We start from the raw sequence: 17,790 nt of genomic DNA, 5'->3' as shown, positions 1-17,790 counted from the left end.
ATTTCTAGACTTTCGAGTTCCTGTCATCCACGTGATCTCCAAGGAGGTCAAGCAAGAGGATGGTCTTCAGCAGGTGTTCAGCCATTGATGTTACTTGGTTGACTTCACTGTTCAGGATTTGCACCATTTGTGTGTTTGACTGCTCAAGCCCTTCTTTCTCCTCCTCCTTTTCCTGGACTCTCTGCTTCCATTCTGCAATTTCTTGGATGAGCATTTCTGGACTTTTTGTAAAATGAATGTTTTCATTCACATCATTAATTTCTTCTGAAGTTGTTCTCCATTTTTCTCTGATGCATTTAAGATGGGTTTTCCATCAGTCACTTGGGAAAGTTGAGGAGGCTGGCTCTTCTGTGCCTTTTCCAGAAAGTCCACAGTGCCTGGAAGTGATGGCCTGTTCAGGTTTGTATTCATTGTCAACAAACACAAGGTTTGTAACATGGGAGTACTGGCTTCCACCCCAAGTGGACTAAGGAATTCTTCAGCTGGTATTATTGGTTCAATATCCTCACAACATTCTCCTCAGATTTCATTGTGGACAGAACACTTTTTTGCCTAGGAACTTCACATTTCTTGAAATGTGAAGTCCCTTTACTATCAAAACTAGCTTCACAGTACATACAAGGATCTCCCAGTGAATTGCAGGGAAGCCTGGGATATGTCTGAAGCTTCAGGCAGTCATCAACAAAGCACCATTCAGGTGCTCCAGGATCAGCTGGAAAATGGATTGGGTGGCAGGCAGCAGGTCCTCCATGGCTGTGTATGTCTCCACTACTGTGCCTCTGAGGACCAGTGCCCTGTGAGCCTCAACTGACCACTCAGAACCCTGCAGAGTGTTTCATATCTAAGGTAAACAGGTGCCTGACAACCTGGAATGATCAGTTAGGGTGGGGAAGGGGAGGCCAGCCAGGTCTTAGAAAACATTTTTCTCTAATTTTGCTCTTAAAATAGACAGAGATATCACTTACATAAGCTGTGGGGAAAGTGGAAAGGGCTTGTTCCAGCCTGGAGCTTGGCTACTCTAGGCCACATCTGGCCCTTAAGCAAAACTAGTCGGTCAAAGCCGCTTTAGGCCAAATTCCTTTCTGTGCACGAGAGTAATTCAGAGCCATAAGATCACTTAATATGTTTTCATAGTTCAACTTCTAAAATTAGAAGGTCACGCTAGATTTTTTTTTTGTAATTTAATGTCATTTTCTAGAGCATTTTGTAATATATATGAATGAGTTCTCATTGTTGGTTTAATTCACTTTTTTTTTTCATGGCTAGAGAGATATCCTAATATCTGTCAATGGAAGAACAGACACAGATTAACTAGAGCTATATTAAAATATTTATGAATCTGAAAAACACAATGGTAAAAATTGCATAAGACTCTATACAGTAGGGTAGTATTTATATACAAATCTAAAACAAGGCAGCAGCATACTATGCATGGCTAAAGAATACACAAGGCAGCAGCATATTATGTGTGGCTAAAGAATACACAATCAACGTGGCAAATTCAAATAGGATGTAAGGATGGAGGGCACTGGAGTATGAGAGGTACCATTCCCCCAGCTGGATAAGAATCTGGTCAATCTTCCTCTGGAAACAGACTTTAGTTACAGAAAATTCTGTTTGCTGCTTTCACAATGATTTTTCTTCCTTGCCTCCTGCCTAAACAACAAAGGGATACTTCTCAGATCTTTCTCAGATCTTCATTATGAGAATTTGTAGGTTTTCCAGAGTAAACTGTAGAAAAGTATGAGACCCTCACTAAAGCCCCAATCAGGAAGTTTCTCACTTCTAAATTATCCGTCACCTTGCCTCCAGCAACTTTGCCTGAACTACCATTCAAGTGTTCCTCCCTGTCTATAGTTCTAGTGGCTTCTGCTCCATGTATTCATGTGTTGGCTGTGACCTATTGGATGTGCTTGTCTTTCCAGATTTTGGGGTGGTGGCTTGTGCTGTGACCTCAGTTCTCTAATAGGTCCAAGATGTTTAATTTGCTTAATTTGTCTTGTTGTAAGGACAGGAATGGCTACTTCCAAGCTCATTATATATCAGGACTGAGACTGAAGTCCCAAATATGTTTTTACATTAGGAACTTTGAGTTTTTAAAAGGTATTATTTTGTATATTATACAATGTTCTGCTGCAGTTTCAGAAACACAACCTCATGTTCAAACACTTTAATTCTGCAGGAAAAAATGAATGACCCCACTAAGTATGATAAATGCATACTATAATTAAAGTTAGATCAGGTTATATAGGTTAGATCAGGTCAGGATTTTCAGGATTTCCTGCCCAATAAGTTGTGAGAAATGTTTCAGGTTTAATATTTTCTGGGTTTCAGAATTATAGATAAGAAATGATATATTTAGAACACAGCAAAACTTCTAGACTACAGTGTCCTTTGTGAAAATAGTTCAGCAATCCTGAAGGATTAACTATGAGGAAAAGAATAAACTCAGTAATTATCATACTTCAGAAAACTTCTAAGCTTCAAAAGATACAGTGAAGAAAACATGTCTTTCCCTGAGAATAGCTTCTGTTCCATAGGTAGCTGAGTTATGTCCTGTCCCTGTTATATATCTCCTAGCTTTTTAAAAAATTAAACAGAAAAAAAATATTTCTTTCAATGGGTACTTAATAGAATAGATTTGCTGAGCTAAAGCAGAGTATATCTGAGTAGGGAGAACAGTGTGAAGGGCTGGCCTGTCGAATTCACTGCAAACTCAGTTTTGTAGATCGTGTCCTAAAGGGGTTTTAAGTATGTATTAAAAGTAGTCACTAGGAAAGCCACACAAATATAATTATGTCCATGAAGTAACTAGACCTAGTAAAAAACATAGAATTTTGTGGCAACCATGCACTCAAAATAAAACCTTTTTTCAAGCCAATTTACACATATCTGATACTGTAACACATGTAATGGGTTTACTTCCAATCTTTACCAAAGAATGCAAAGCAGTTTCACCAGGAATGCTGACAAGTTAATGGGATGCAGTTCCCAAACCTTTAAAATCATATTTCATGACCTCTATATTCTATTACCAATCTTATTTAAAATATAGTAATAGATAGATACATAAATACACATATAAATACATACACACATCTATTTGTATATGTACACATGAGTATGTGTATGTATACACACACATATACACACACATATACACATCATTGTTTGGCATTCTCAGGTGAAAACAAAAATTGTTTTATGTGCTATTTCAGAATGACATTGAATTTAAGAAAACGTCTCATCCATGTGGGGGTAGTGCTGTAACCTCTCACTGTTCTTCAAGTAAAATAAACTGAAGTGGGAAAACATGAGTCTCTTTCTGTGGGTATTTTATTATTTGTTTAGTAAACTCTTAAATATTAAATACTCTGATTAATGAATATTAAAATTTCAAATTTACCTACTAACATTGCTTATCTCTAAAATGTATTTGTCTTCTCTATTAGTATTTATTTTTGAAATTTAATATATACATGTTTTTATGTTCTTAGGTTTGAGTTTGGTACTTCTTTTCTAAAAATAAAAGACAATTTTAGTGAAAATTTAGTAAAATATCCTAAGAAACTAATTTTGGTTCACAGATTTTTTTTTTTGATTGTTTGGAGCAGGTATGATATGGACACTTCAAATTATAAACTCCTTTCTTCTTTACTTTCTTTTTGGTTTAATATAATTTATTGATCTATTGCTTTTTAAATTCCATGGAGTTAAAACATTCTTATTCCAAATTGTTTACATTTGATTTCAAATTGAGAAGTGAATTAAAAAATTCCTATGTTAAAATACCAAGAACAATTTTATGTAACAATATGAATGTTGCATATCACTTGCATTGAGATCTTGCTTATATTTCACCTAACCATTTCACCGAAAGAAAACGTTAGTATTTCTATTAGGTTAAGGCTTAAGCATTTTTTTTTTTTTGGATCACTTCAAAATCTGAAACACTTTAATTGGTTAGCTATACTAATATTGCAATATGAATTTAATCAATTCAGAAAATGAATACTTTGTAGCAGCTCCTAAAATGGATTTAAAAGATAAGAACATGGTAGATAACATAATTTGCTTTTCATACTGTTGTAAACGTATGACAAGAGACACAGTGATCTTAAGAATCTAGCTGGAAAATGAATCATGCAGATAACAAGATTTTCAATATTTTGAACTGCAAAGTAAGACACTCAGAAAGATAGAAGATAGTAAACTGTAGCAATAATAACAAATAAACACTAAGTATCTATTCAACATTTCCACTTAGATGTTACCCAAAACCATAAAGTCAATTTGCTTCGTACTGACCTCATTTTCTTTACTTCCAATTCCACACCCTTTAAGTAATTATCTCAATGGTACCCCCACTTATTCTTAATTTGAAGCTCAATATTTTTCTGGGTTTCTTCCTTTTCCTCATAACCTAAAAATCCAATAAATACAGATATCATTCAAGTTTTCACTTTTGGAATCTCATAAGTCTCTGTCTTCTCTAGCTTAAAAAAATGTAATTTAAGTTACCAATGTGCTTTAATAGCTATAGTAAAAACTTTTTATGAACAAATAATATAATTACTTTAGATTAACAATTCAGAAACAAACTGAATCATGTTATTGATTATGTTATTAAGATTTCTAGATTCAGAATTTACACTTAAATAGTCAGAAGTTGATGAAATGTTCAAGAAACTAATTAAGACCTTTACATATTTTGGAGCATTATTTAGAAGTTTTAGTAGTACATCTGAAGATGGCTAAGTACAAACAAAATCTACAACCACAAAACTACTGTTTGAACTTTTAAGCAGGGCTTTAAAAATCTGTCAGAAGTCTCATTACTTAAGGTAAAGAAATATAGAAATTAAATATATTGAAAATAATAAGATTTTACAAGGTTGAAAAAACTAATAAACAGAAACTTCAGTTTTAAAAGCCTTTGCACAGCAAAGGAAACCACAAACAAAATGAAAAGACAACATATGGAGTGGGAGAAAATATTTGCAAATGATGCAACTGGCAAGGGATTATTTCCCAAAATACAAAAAAACAGCTCATACAGCTCAATATAAAAAAAAAAAAAATCAAAAAACCAGCAGATGATCTAAACAGACTTTCTCTAAATAAGACATACAGATGGCCATCAGGAACATGAGAAGATACTCCACATTGCTAATTACTAAATAAATGCAAATCAAAACTACACTGTGGTATCACCTCGACATGTCAGAATGGCCATCACCAAAAAGTCTGCAAATAATAAATGCTGAAGAGGGTGTGGAGAAAAAGAAACCTTCCTACACACTGTTGGTGGGAAGGTAAATTGGTGCATCCACTATGGAGAACAATATGGAGGTTCCTTAAAAAACTAAAAGTAGAGTTACCATGTGATCCAGTGATTCCATTCCTGGAGATATATCTGGAAAAGAAAAAAAAACCCTCTAATTTGAAAAGATACATACACCCCAGTGTTCATTTCAGCACTGTTAATAGTAGCCAAGACATGGGAGCAACATAAATGTCCATTGACAGAGGAATGGATAAAGAAGATGTGGCACATATATACAATGGAATATTATTCAACCATTAAAAAGAATGAAATAATGCCATTTACATTATTTGGATGGACCTAGAGATTGTCATACTGAGTGAAGTAAGTCAGAAAGAAAAAGAGAAATATCGTATGATATCACTTATAAGAGGAATCTAAAAAGAAATGATACAAATGAACTTACTTACAAAACAGAAACAGACTCACAGATTTAGATAATGAAATTACAGTTACCAGGGGGAAGGGTGGGGGGGAGGGATAGCTGGGGAGTTTGGGATTGACATGTACATACTGCTATATTTAAAATGGATAACCAACAAGGACTTACTGTATAACACAGAAAACTCTCTGCTCAATATTATGTAACAACCAAAATGGGAAAAGAATTTGTAATAGAATAGATACATGTATATGTATAATTGAATCACTTTGCTGTACACCTGAAACTATCACAGCATTTTTCCTCAACTATAGTCCAATATAAAATACAAAGTTAACTGAGCTATTTGTAATGAGGTGGATAGACCTAGAGTCTGTCATACAGAGTGAAGTAAGTCAGAAAGAGAAAGACAAATACCGTATGCTAACACATATATATGGAATTAAAAAAAAAATGTCATGAAGAACCTAGGGGTAAAACGGGAATAAAGACACAGACCTACTTGAGAATGGACTTGAGGATATGGGGAGGGGGAAGGGTAAGCTGTGACAAAGCGAAAGAGAGGCATGGACATATATACACTACCAAACGTAAGGTAGATAGATAGAGGGAAGCAGCCGCAGAGCACAGGGAGATGAGCTCGGTGCTTTGTGACCGCCTGGAGGGGTGGGATGGGGAGGGTGGGAGGGAGGGAGATGCATGAGGGAAGGGATGTGGGAACAGATGTATATGTGTGACTGATTCACTTTGTTATAAAGCAGAAACTAATTAAAAAATAAAATAAATTAAAAAATAAAAATAAAAATAAAATAAAATACAAAGTTAAAAAACAAAAAAAAAGAAAACAAACTTATAGTTACCAAAGGGGAAATGGGGAGGGGAGGGATAAATTAGGAGTTTAGGATTGAAATATATACACTACTATATATAAAATAGACAGCCAACAAAGACCTACCATATAACACAGGGAACTAACTACACTCAATATCTTGTAATAAACTATAATGGAAAAGAATCTTAAAAGAATATATATATATATATATATATATATATATATATATATATATATATATATATAACACATATATACATATATAACTAAGTTACTTTGCAGTACACCTGAAACTAACACAACATTGTATATAAACTGTATTTCAATAAAAATTTTAAAAAAATGAAAAATAAAAAAGTAAAAAGATAAAAAGTAAATAAATAGAGTTGGGAGACCAAAAAGGAGAGCTCTCATGCTCTGTAATGATAGCAGAGCTCAATGGGAAGAAGAGAGGCTCCTCCTTTATCCAGGCAAGGACTCAGCCAATGAAAAGCCATGGACTCATTGTTTACTATCAACCTCCTGCCCAACTTCCTTTTCCCATCTATAAAAGTGTTCTACTTCCCTTGCTGTGAAGGGACTTGCACATGACTTGCCATGATTGTAGACTCCAAATTGCATTTTTCTGCTGATTCTGAATAAATCCATCCTTGCTGGAAAAATATCTGGCAGTATACTTGTTTTAGGTCAAGTAAAAGAAAGAACATTTCTGATACCATATCACTGTCAAAGGACATTTTTTAAAACCATTTCAATTGGTTTGATTAATAAAGAATTTTAAATCCCCCAACTGTATCTAACCACTCCAGGATAAATGACCTCTATCCTTGGGCTTCTGGAAAGGAGAGGTTAAGCTTTAAATAACATCAACTGAATTCGAAATCACATGCTTATCCCAAAGCAGCTACTTTATGATTTAATTATTTTTAATCCTTAGACCATTTAATAGACAGTATGATGAGTATGAGACATTAGGGTCTTTATAAATATGGTATAAATTTTTCAACATGCTGTACACACATATCTATGAGGCTGTACTCTTTGCTTAAGTTCCCCTATATTAAAAATTTCCATTTCTCTGTCCAAATTTTGCTTATGTCTTGATATCTAATTTATATGCCACCTACTTTTTGGACCCTTTCCAGGTATCCTATCTAAACATAATAATTAATTACTTCCTTACTTGTGGTTCCACAATATTTTATTTGTGTTATATTTATTAATATTAAAATATTATACAATTATATAAATAATATAAATTATGTTTGTGTATAGATATACACTAATCTTAATCAAATTCCTCACACCTCTCCATTAATTTGTAAGCTCCTTAAAAGCAGTGTATACAGCTCAATCAGATTTATATTATTTCTTAAAAGGTAGCACAATAGGGCCTCCCTGGTGGCGCAAGTGGTTGAGAGTCCGCCTGCCGATGCAGGGGATACGGGTTCGTGCCCCGGTCTGGGAGGATCCCATATGCCGCGGAGCGGCTGGGCCCGTGAGCCATGGCCGCTGAGCCTGCGCGTCCGGAGCCTGTGCGTCCGGAGCCTGTACTCCGCAACGGGGGAGGCCACAACAGTGAGAGGCCCGCATACCGCAAAAAAAAAAAAAAAAAAAAAAAAGGTAGCACAATGACTTTATTATAATAGCTATTTTAAATGATTTCTGTGCTTCATTAGTTTAATGATACAGAATAATAATTTAATGCTCTAAGAGACTAACCTGAATATAGAGTTTCAGTATGTTTGTGATCTGGGTTCAACCACGTTTTATACCTCGTTGTTAACATTGAGATTAAAAAAATAATAATAAGCGAGAAAAAATAGTCATTATAAGGTGGTATGTTCTACTTGCCATAAAGCACCTATGTTGTATATCATTTCTGAGGTATTATGATCACTAATGACAAAAAAATAAATATATAGAAATTATCTCCACAGAAGTAAAAAAAAATATGTTTTCTCCTCCCTCCTGCAACAGAGTTATCCTCCATATGAAACACATTCAGAGTTTTCCTGTAATATCAACTTTCCATCCTCTTTCCTTCCAGAACAGCCTTTAGGGTAATTAAAGTCCACATTGGCATCATTGTCTTCAATATAGTGAATGAACCCATGAAAAAATCAGCTGTCATTGAAGTTATTTTAATGGTTGGGTTTTCCTCCATGCAAGGTCATATGCTCTTTACCCTACCTTTGACACAGAAATCATCTCCTGTGGGTTGTAGAACACTTTTTTTTTCAAGTCAAGAGACTGGAAACATGGACATTTATTGTAGTAAAGGAACTAAGAATTTTAAAGAGGTAATTTCTGGAAGCTGACTGAAAAATGACCTCATTCTCCTTCAAGTTTATTGTCAACACAATGCTGTGCTGACACTCCAAGATGTATGATGTGGTTCAATTCTTTCTGCACGGGCTTCGGGGACATGATTCAAAATAAATAATTGTGTTTGAATGGCTGATTTTATTTGTTTCCTAAAGATTGCCCATTTTATAATTCACCCAAGTAGGAAAACACTGCTATAAACATTTCAAAATATTTATAATTTAGAATAGTAAGTATCACTTTCTTTTTATGCTTTGATAGTTTGGAATTAGTCAAGAATTTTCAGCTCATGAAAGTGATAGACTGGAGTTTATTACATACAGGTTCTTTATTTCTAATCCTGGAATTACCAGTATAGGTTATTATTTGACCAGTTCAAAGTATGCTGTGTGGAAGAGTGATGATGCATGAAATGATTATTACCAGTAAGAGACAAGATAAGTATAAAAATTGAGATTAAGCATTTATAATATTTTACAGAAATTTGGGAGATTAATTGTATGTCTAATACATCTAAGAATTAAAAATTTGAATTTCCATTTTGTATTCCTCCTTTCTTGTTTTCATTTATTTTTTTGAAAGTAATTCACTTTATTATGTTATATAGAAGCTTAAGTTTGGGATAGATTCAGAAAAAATTGATTCTTCTCCATAGAGAGTTTGAGAAGCACTGAATTCTAGGGACAAAGGTTTTCAAAAAATTTTGAAATATTATGCAAAAGCTCCATCTTTGAAAAAGTTAAATGTGGAGTTTCTCTGGTTAAAGTGTAAAGAGGGGTAAATACAGCTCCACATTTCCCACTGAAGATCTAGGGGATAGAGAAGTAACATGAAGGACAAGAATTATTAAACAAAACCTAACATTAAAAAATGTTTAAAAACTGCAGTAAATGTAGAGGACATTTGCATGATTATAGACAATTAAAATTATAAACATAATTTACAATAAAAAATATTAAGGAAAGATAAAAAGATCAGATAAATGATTAAAAAATACCCTTGGTCTAGTTGGGCTCAATACATGTAGTACTCCTGGATTTTTGATATACAGGGAACAAAACATATCCCCTGTCCTCAAATTCATCCCACCCAACCCCTGCCAAAGTTGTTTGTGCCCTCATCTCTGGAATTTGTGAATATGTGACATTAAATGACAAAAGAGAAGAGGCTTGGTAGATATAATTATGACTATGGGCATTAAAAGAAGATTTCCCTGCATTATCAGAGTGGGCCCAATCTAACCATGGGAGCACTTTCTCCAGCTAGAGTCAAGAGAGATGCAGTAAAAAGGGAAGTCAGATATTCCAAGCATGAGAAATTCTCAGCCACCATTGCTGGAGTATGTCACATGGGAAGTATGAGAAGTGTTATGGACAGAGTGATTGCATCCCCCAGAATTCACATGTTGAAAGCCTAATCCCTCAATGTGATGGCATTAGGAGGTGGGGTCTTTGGAAGGTGATTAGGTCATAAGGGCAGAGTCCTCAAAAATGTGATTAATGAACTTAGGAAAGAAACGTCATAGACCTCTCTGGCCCTCTTTCCACCAGGTAAGATCACAGTGAGAAGATGATCTTCTATGAATGAGGAAACAGTCCTCACCTGACACTGAATTTCCTTTCCTCTTGATCTTGGATTTCCTAACCTCTCCAGAAGTGTGAGAAATAAGTGTCTCATACCATAAGACACCAGCTTATGATATTTTTGTTGCAGCTGCCTGAACTGATTAAGACAAGAAAAAAAAAAAAAAAAAGAGTAGTCAAGTAAGAAAGACTGGCCCAGAGATGGTAGCAAGCAAGGAAGCAGGAGACTCAGTCCTATAACAATGAGGAACTGAGTTTGGTCAAATGAATGACCTTGGCAGTAAATTCACTCCTAGAACCTCCTAGAAGGAATGCAGCCTTGTTAACACTTTGATATTGGCCTTGCAAGATTCTCATATTGGCCTTGCAAGATTCTAAGGAGAGAACTCAGTGGAGCCATATTATACCAGGACTTCTGACCTACAGAACTAGGAGGTAATAAATACGTATTGTTTTAAGCTGATAAATGTGAGGGAAATTGTTACAGCAGCAATGGAAAAATAATAACATATACGCAAAATAAAGAATAACATACCCAAAAGGAAGAGGTTGTTATAGATTACTGTGGAGCCAACACCTTCCTTGAAAACAAAATCAAAACAAAATACCTTATTGATTGAATAGCACTCTAGATTCTGAACCTCAACCCAGGCATTACTTTTTAAAATATTCCAGCTGCACTTTTCTGTTTTATTTTATTCAAAATCAGTATGTGTATATATATATATATATATATATATATATATATATATATATATATATATATATATATATACTGCATAAATACAATGTCAATTTGAATAACTTAATTTTTCAATTTTCACCTTTTATTTTTTTATTAAGAACTTAGCTTGTGCTAGGCTCTGTGCTCAGTGTTTTGTTTACTTCACTTTATTGAGGAGGTATGAATTTTTAATAACACTCAAGAAGACTGAGGCTAGGAACTTACATAAGAATGCAGACCAAAACCCTGGCCTACATAACAGTAAGCTTGATGCTTATAAGATTAACTTGCTCGTTCTTTTACTAGAGAAGCTCGTTTTTATTCTTTATAGTATGTCTGCTTGCCTAGAGCAGGAAATAGCTGAGGGAAACTGCAGACATAATTAAAAAGAGTTCAGTTACATTATTTTTTCTTCCTATGACTTTTCAAAGACAGCAATTTCCTTCCTTTATTGCTGGTGCAGCTGGACCTACCAATTAAGTTATACAGTAGAATCGATAGGCTGCAACATGTTTAGAATGTTTAGGTCTTCTCTGCTGAAAGGTTTAAACAAACATCTTTGTAAGCAAAATTACAACAGAGAGAAAAGGATCTCTTTATTTTATTCATGTATGTGTGTTTAATGAAGGTCAATATCACAAGTTTAATCCACCTTGTTGGTTTGGGATATTCTGAGTAGCTTTTCTTGTATTCAAGTAGCCACTTCTTACCCTGTGGCAATGAGGTTTCAGAGTCTTATAGAATCATAAGAACTGTAGAGGAGACATTCTAACTACTAGTATTAGATAACAAATTACCCCAAAATTTACTGGCACAATATAATGGAAATTTATTTTATACAGGGACTCTTTGAATCAGAAATTCAGGTAGAACATAAAATTCATGTAGGGATGGATTTCCTGTGCCCCAACCTGTCTTTGTCCTAGGATGGAAGATTTGAAGACTGGGTTCTGGACTCATCAGAAACCTCACTTACCAAGTCTGCTAGTTGATGTTGGCTGTTCCATGAAACACTTAACATGTGATATCTTCATGTGGTCTGGACTTCATTTCAACATGATGACTGAGTTCAAACGCAAGTGTTCCAAGAAGAAAAGAGGGGCAGAAGAAGACCTTATCTCCTTCTTTGACCTAGATTCAGAAGTTAGGCAGCCTCATGTCTGTCTCCCATGCCCTACGGGTTGAGGCAGTTACAATGGTTTGGCCAGGTTCAAGGAGAAGAAATGTAGATCCTGCCTCTCTTTGGAAGAGTGTCAAAATCACTTGAAGAATATGTGGAATAAGATATATACTTGGGCTGTCTTTTGAAAAGGCTGTCTAGCACAGTGAGGGATCTATATGCACAAAAAAGGTGCCTGAGACACAGTGAAGAGATTGTTAAAGGCTTTTAACACATATATTTAAAAGGTAATAATAAAAGGAAAAAAAACATTGACACTGAAACATAATCAGAAAAATATTCCCACACGCTTCTTTGTCATTTTGTGGGGTTTAAGAATTGCTTGGTGGTATGAGAAGGTTGAAATTGAGAACAGAATTGTAGTTGGTGATCAGAATTTCAACATTCATTCCAGTTTAAGTTCATGAAACTTAATGAATAACAATGTTACAAATCCCATGTCAATGTTTAGTAATTGAAACTGAAGGGTGGCAGAATATGCTATCCTGAAAATATCCCACTTTGGCATAATAATTATTTTGAGCTGAAGACAATGGGAAAGAAGCTGATACAAGAAAAGTTCTCTGCATCCCCCCCATTTTCCTAAAGGCAGGACATCAGTTTACAAAAGTGTCATTCCTCTTCTCTCTACCAGGAAGGACACAAAAATTAATCATGGAGACAACTTCTTATCAATTGACAAGACACTAACTTAAATCTGCATAACAACCCATTACCGTGCTTTTCCTGATCACCTCTCCATAATGTCTCCCCGCCAGCTTTCTTTCTTTTATCTTTAGTTGAAGATGGTATCTAAATCTAAATTGTAAGTCACCTTGGAAAGTTACTTATTTTTCCATGGGTATCTCCTATGTATACATGAGGTATACATGCCAATAAACTTCTATTTATTTTTCTCTTGTTAATTTTACTTTTGTGACAGAGATGCCAGCCAAAAATTCAGAAGGGCAGATGGAAAATTATTTTTCCTCCCCTACAGAACTAGACAGAATTAAACTGCTGCCTTCTGGTTTCACCTATTCAGAAAATATAAATATAAATTATTTATAGTACTTGTTCTCAATATTGTAAGATCAAGTAAGCATGTTTTTTGAGTACCAACTAAGAACAATGTGCTACTGTTCAGGATAGCTGCACCTAAGAAAACAGAATGAATTAAAAGGTACAAGTTGTCTGCAAATTCCATGGTGTGGAACATCACTAGCTTTCATAAAGTGTATCATGGTTAAAGTTTAAGGGAAAAATAAGCATCAAGGATTTTGAGCAATCAATGCTTTTATTAAGACCTAAGAACCTTGTGCTAAATGTTTCATTGCAGCAATCTGAAGGTTAAATCTAATGTACCTGTAAAACAAATAAAATCTTTCAAGCCTGTTTATTAACCATCCAAGTAGATAGCTGAGTTTGTCAAAAAAAAAAGTGAATATAAGAAATCAAATCTCAAGTAAAAAAGTAAGGGAATAGTGCTTTAATATAAACGATATCCGTTTTTGTGGCATCAGTTTTCTAGCAATTCAAAGGAAAAAACTCTAACACATAAAATGGTTGCTATAAAATTAGAATTAAATTAATACTGGCAAGGGAGAAAGGCTGTTGGTTCATAATTACATTTGAATAGATTAACTTGATTTTTTTTCAGGAATATTTGTATTGATGTGTCCAAATCTTTACTTATTTGTGTTAAGTAGAATGTGATTCTTTTTTCTTACTAAGATTCTCAACATGACTGCATTATAAAGAAAACATTTACTAATTACCTAAGAAATTTGATGTCACTTTAGTGATTATTTATTGAGGCAGGGATTTTCTGATTTTTACAAATTCTTAGAATTACCATATGTCCCTAATTGATACAGCTTCTGATGTATCAGACACAGCAGTACTGAAAATGAAAGGAGATGAAGCAAATTTTCTGGCAAGGATAGACAAAGTTTCATCCATCAAAGAAATACGTTTTTAAAATAAGATTATCTGGAATTCATGAAAAGATAGCTTTTTTTGAGATAATTAGATATAGCTATAAAATAGCTGATGGTCACAGGACACTTTTGCTTTCAGTGTATAATAAAGCTCAAATTTAAATATTGTTAGTAAACTTCCCTCTGCTTACTTCAGGCGCTTTGCCTAGTTCTTGATTTCCAATGACTCCTGAAAAAAAAAAGTGATGGTATTGATGCCGTTTCATGGTTTTTGTTTTTTTCATACTTCTTTCATTCCTTCTTTTTCTTCTTTTACCAAGAACTGTGCTCAAAATTTTCTCTCTTACTCATCAAAAGAAAAAGGGAAAAAAGGCAAAATATCTTACTCTTTACCCTTCTATGGTTTCTGTTAGTTTCACCAGAAAACCCAGGTTTAGGAATCTTTACAATTAGTCTTACGTGTCATTTTATATCAAGGAAATGACATCATTTTACCATTTCTTAACTTTTGATTTTGTGTTTTGTCATGGAAGTATTTTTGTTATTTGCAACCAAAATATGACCAGAGACCATTTTTCCCCTTTCAATAATTCTGCCCATTATTACCCTGTTAAATGCTGACTGTTATTCCAGAATATGAGATCAGAGAAAAAAAAAAAAAAGTAACAACCATAAAACCTTATTTGCACTATGTATAGTTGCAGTAGTCCTGCTCAGATTATTCAGTTCTAAAGGTATTTTACTTCAGTGTAAATATCTTTCTACCTCAGTATATTTCTGTAGGCATCATACACATTAGCTGTGTGACATAAAGTAGGACATTAAAATTCACAGTGTAAAAATAGATTTATATAATTGTTTTGTCTTGTATGATGAGAAAATAAAAATAATATTCTGGATTTCCAACAAGATTAATTTGAGAATTAGATAATGCTTTGAAAATGTGGCTAAAGATCAAGTCACTGAATATTTGTAAAATACAATAATTTTTAAAAATGTAAATAATTTTTAAGTGAAAACAAATAAGAATTTTTATTCTGAATCAACATAATTTTGAAGATTCCTTTTTTTAAATTATATAAACAAGTGAAAGAAATCACTAAAACCAAGTTTATTTATTTCAATCCAATCATACCATAATCTGGATAATTATTAAATCACGTTTCTCTGTAAAAGGGCCATTTCAGAGAAACATGACTTCCAATCTTCTCTGCACCTGTTTACCCAGGCCTGACACTTAAATTCACTGCTTCTCAATTTTGTTCTCTGAAAAATGTGAAAATGTGATCTTGTGAAATTTTTTGATAATTGGATATAATGTAAAAGTATCTGGCACATAGTTGAAGCTGAATAGATCATTATTATTTTCATTTATGTTACAGTATTACTTAGAATTAACTGAGTTTAAATTATATATATATATATATATATATATATAATTTTATTAGTATTAAAAAAATACATTGTTGACCAAACTTTAGTGCCTGTTATTGAATTCATCAGTCATTACTTATTCTAACTTTGATAATTTTAATTAACATTTTATGACATTTAGATCAGGATTTTTAAAATATATTTTCTTTTCTTGTCACACTCTTTAAAATTCAACTACGGTTGATATCTGTTAACAAAACACTACGAGGACTGTAAGTGGCATTTCAAGGCATGCATGCCAGCTTCTTTTATAGGTTTAGAGCATTTAGCCTTGCAGAGATTTGTCCTTAATGTTAGAGAGGAGTAAGATATCTTAGACTTCAAGTTTTATACTTGGTTGCATTTAAAGTACCTTAAAAAACCACTTTCAATGTCAGCATTCCAATACATATATTAATGATGTACCTCCCCTCTGGTCTAAGAGGTCACTAGAAAATAAATGGAGTGGTCAGGTTGAGTCTTAAGTAACCTTTTATCAAATGACAGTAATTATTTGTTTGAATCTTTATTTCATTTAAATTTGTGTGAACTTTTAAGTGGTTACTCACCTATCCTCTCTTGACAGATAAAATTAAAAATAATAGAAAATTTTGACCCTATTGTGTGATTGGCAGGTAACATCAAAATGCAGCATTTACTTTGCAAGAGGCGAATTCTTAAAACTGTAATATTATCAATTTGTAGGATTTGCATTAGTATACTATTTTCATAGAAACATTCTCCAAATTAACAGTTCGGGGTATGTGGACCTTATCCAAGGATATGTAATTACGTGTAGATTTTCTTTACACATGCATTTAGCTTAAGGAAAGGCCACATTTTTCATCAACTTTTCACAGGGGACTGTAACTCCAGTTAATTTACAAATCACTACTCTTAGGGCACTTGAAAGCATTTGGGAAGCAAATGAAAAACCAACTGATCTTTGCAATAACATCACTCCACAGTGAAAGTACCTAAAAGTTTCCCAGTGAAAGTATCTGAGGTATTTTCAAGCTACCATTTTCTAATTCACTTGCCTTTCTTAAATTTATTTATCTTAGATTAGTGACATGGAATTTGTTTTTCATATTATTTGTATTAGAGACCTGCGGCCCAATTGTATTGGATATTAAATTTTACTTTTAAATTAACATCATTTCCATTTAACATTTCTGAAGTTTACACAACACTCAAGTGAAGGGATGGCAAATGAACTGTAGAACATTAGTGAAAATTCACCTTTCTCTGGAACATCTTCATGACAGAAACATACACACAAAATGTGCTGGGGTGGCCACATATCTGTCCCCACTGCAGATGTAAATGCCAGAACAATCAGTGGATTGCAATGGTCTGGGGAGTATTTCACCTGCTTGCAATGGGGTTTTTCAGACTGTGTGAGGCTTTTCTTCGTTTCACTGAAATTAAATCATTTAGAAAAAGCCAGCTCTGTATTCTCCTGGGGAAACTATTGCCATTTATCCCTCAGATGGCATCACAGCTGTATTCTTTCCACATTTAATGTACTGCTATAAGGTTTAACAGCTCAGACTCTGAGTATTTGAAATCAGATGTAGGATACGTGTTTCCTGCTGAGTGTGGTAAAAAAAAAAAAAGAAAAATATTGTGCTGAAATCAGCATCTAATCCTTTATACCTATTTTGTAGTCATTACTGGCTACCATTTCTTTCTTTTTTTTTAAATACTAAACTTTCTCAAAATTAAGGTAGAAGAATAAATAGTCTGTTATGCATACAAGTTCCTTAAGATCCATACCCAGAATCTGATGACAACACCTACACACACACACACCACAATACATATACAAGGCTTTTTCAGTTGTACATCAGTAGCTGAGGAAAACATAAAAATATAGAGAGCCAGAAATTAAAAAATAAATAAACTAAAAAATTGTTCACAACTTGTGTATACTTCATGTATACACAAAAGATACAAAAATTATATATACACAGAAAGAGAGTTGTGTGATATATAAGATAAGATTTCAGTAAAGAATACTTCATCCCAAATTGTACAAATGAAGATATTGTGATGAAGGTACAGAATTCAGAGCTGTGAACAGGGATAAGGAAACTGACA

General features: G+C 33.7%; 1 pseudogene; it reads right to left on the bottom strand.

The window, feature by feature from the left end:
• Window positions 1-246: 246 nt before the first annotated feature.
• LOC132490413 (large ribosomal subunit protein uL1m-like) overlaps window positions 247-17,790 on the bottom strand; it is a 107,551-nt pseudogene continuing 90,007 nt past the window's right edge.

The sequence above is a fragment of the Mesoplodon densirostris genome, chromosome 5, assembly GCF_025265405.1.
Source record: "Mesoplodon densirostris isolate mMesDen1 chromosome 5, mMesDen1 primary haplotype, whole genome shotgun sequence".
NCBI lineage: Eukaryota > Metazoa > Chordata > Mammalia > Artiodactyla > Ziphiidae > Mesoplodon > Mesoplodon densirostris.
Note: the sequence above shows the minus strand (reverse complement) of the source record. Positions and strands in the feature narration are given on the sequence as shown.